The 2,500-nt window shown below is 43.6% G+C and overlaps 1 protein-coding gene across 4 annotated transcripts in view; it reads left to right on the top strand.

The window, feature by feature from the left end:
* The first annotated feature begins 935 nt into the window (after window positions 1–935).
* LOC143292884 (unconventional myosin-XV-like) overlaps window positions 936–2,500 on the top strand; it is a 237,777-nt gene continuing 236,212 nt past the window's right edge. For all 4 annotated transcript variants that reach the window (XM_076603546.1, XM_076603547.1, XM_076603548.1 and 1 more), the window contains exon 1: window positions 936–1,238. The gene's annotated coding sequence lies outside the window, so the exon portion shown is untranslated. The remainder of the gene's footprint in view (window positions 1,239–2,500) is intronic.

Genomic DNA, 2,500 nt, shown 5'->3' with positions numbered 1-2,500 from the left:
GGAGTTTTCTTACCTTTTTTTTTTTCTTTTTTTTTTTTTTTCCAGTTTTGCCCTGAAGGCCGGAAGTACAATTGTGCTTTTTCCTTTATCCTCTTAAAATAAACTTTCGTTTCGGTTCGTTCGTTCATCCCAAACTCACACTATATCCGCATACATACATACATACATGACACGTATATATACATACAGAGGCTTACTTACATCGGTAATAATCAGTACACACGAACACCGGGCGCGCGCGCGCACACACATACACACACATGCACGCGCGCACACACACGCACGCGCGCGCGCACACACACACACTGACACACACATATACACACACTGTACACACTTTTCCCGTCAGAAATCACTGCAGTAAACAGACGTTAAATTAATGACCAACCAGCCAACCAACCAACACACACACACACACACACACACACACACACACACACACAAACACACACACAGAGCAGAGATACACACATGCATAACTGAATTCACACCAGTCCAAAATGTATACATTTCATAGAACTGCAAATACAACCTTACGAAAGAATCTCATATAGGGTGTGACTATGAATCGAAAAACAAAACCAAACCCAACAACAACAAAACGCAGAAAAAAATGAATGAAAACAATCAGCTGAAGCAGAACTATTCTCCGGAAGGTTTTACACGGCACTCTCTGTCCTCCAATCAAGACGTACGACCAGGTGTGTCATGAATATGCAATATCTGAACCGGTTCAGCGCCGGTGTCGCACGTTTCTGTTATCATGACACGGCCTGTGTTGCACTCAAAAGTGCCCCCGTGTCGCGCGGCACCAATTTGAACGTCACTGCCTTGGGACGGGGCAAGTGGTGTGAGTGTGCGCGCGCGTGTGTGTGTGTGTGTTGTGTATTGTGTGTGTCTGGTGTTCTGCGGCTCAGAGGACGACCGGAGTCGTGCTGTTCCGCACCCACATTTTGTGCAAGAACAACTTTTCGCCAGGCCTCCACCCTGGGTGTGTCGGCCCTACCCTTTCTTTTTTCCACCCCATACCAGTCGTGGAGTTGTGTCTCTTCAGTGCTGTCTTTGGAACGGGTGGGTCGTCAACGTCCGGAACTTGTTTCTGTGAATGAATTGACTTGAACTGTGCAGTGTTTTCCTCACTGGGACAGCGGAAGGATCGCGCTGTTTTGCTGACAGTTGTTTTCGTGCCTTTTTTTTTGGTTCCCTTCTGTTTCACAGTTCACCTTCTGGAGGCAAAGGTAAGTTGGTTACAGAGGAGTTGACACTCAGCGTGAACTAGTTTTCTTGTTCGGGGGGGTCTGGTTACACCTTTTTTCTTGGGGGGGGGGTTAGCTCGTCAATGTAGCCGTAATACTTGTCAGTTGCAGTCTTGTCAGTCTAAACATTCGCGACTTTTTTGTGTGAGAACTTTATGCGCTGAAATGTTTCCCTGGCAACGTCGGTAAAACAAAAATACTACAAATGGGAACTGTGTATGAGACATAATTATAGTGTCACTCCTCAAGCTCCTGCTTTTAACATGCATTCTTGGTTATTCTGGTTTTTTGGGACATGTCACGCGAAATAAAACAGAATGTTGTGTTTGTGAGTGACACATAAGAAGGATATGAAGCGAAATGACGCGTGTTCGGGGAAGAACGGAGCATGATGTTGAAGGAAATCGTTGAGTAATGGAACAGGTGTGTCCTGCTGTTCCATTTGAAACATGAACAGTGCGTGCTGGCCACTGCTGAGAGGGTCTGGCCTTTTTTTTTCTTCTTTTTTTTTTGCTTCAGTGAGCTAACTCGGCCAGAAACAAGGGCAATGAATTGGTCTGGAAATCCTGTTCCTTGCCATAATCAGGGTACGGGTGGGTCGGGTATAGGTCTGTCTGGAAGCATGCCAGGTGTAGCGGTAGCTGACTCCCTGTGTGTGTGTGTGTGTGTGTGTGTGTGTGTGACACATTTACACGTTTTGTGTTTGTGTAAGTAATATATTTGTGTGTGTGTGCGTGTGTGTGTGTTTATATAGAGTGAAAGTGTACACAGATGAGAGAGAGAGAGATTCAGATTCAGATTCAGATGGTTTATTCATTTTAGGCCTAGGCCCCTCATGAAGGGGAAAGTGAACAGACAATAATCATATCATTTAAGACATACAGATCAAAACAATGCAGCTATGGATATATCAGGAACATTAAGAAGTAAGAATTTCCCTGTATCTAAATGCTTTGTAGAAAAACAGAGACAAATTTCGCACAACATCATGGTCAGTACAAGACAACAATAGGACCAATTTGAAGAGACAAGGTTGTCGATAGTATCTGGGTCGAATAAAAGTTTCTCTGATTTCTTTCAGTACTTCACAACAAAGAACAAAATGAACTTCATCTTCTTTTGAACGTTTACACATAGGACAAATCAAATCAGATTCTTTCACTTTTTTGTATCTATACCTATGTACAGCCAAATCAGAAACACCCAGTCTAAACCTTGTTGTGATATACTTTATATGTTTATCA

The sequence above is a fragment of the Babylonia areolata genome, chromosome 18 (genome assembly GCF_041734735.1).
Source record: "Babylonia areolata isolate BAREFJ2019XMU chromosome 18, ASM4173473v1, whole genome shotgun sequence".
NCBI lineage: Eukaryota > Metazoa > Mollusca > Gastropoda > Neogastropoda > Buccinidae > Babylonia > Babylonia areolata.
The sequence above is the reverse complement of the archived record's forward strand: the minus strand, read 5'-3'. Positions and strand labels throughout refer to the sequence as shown.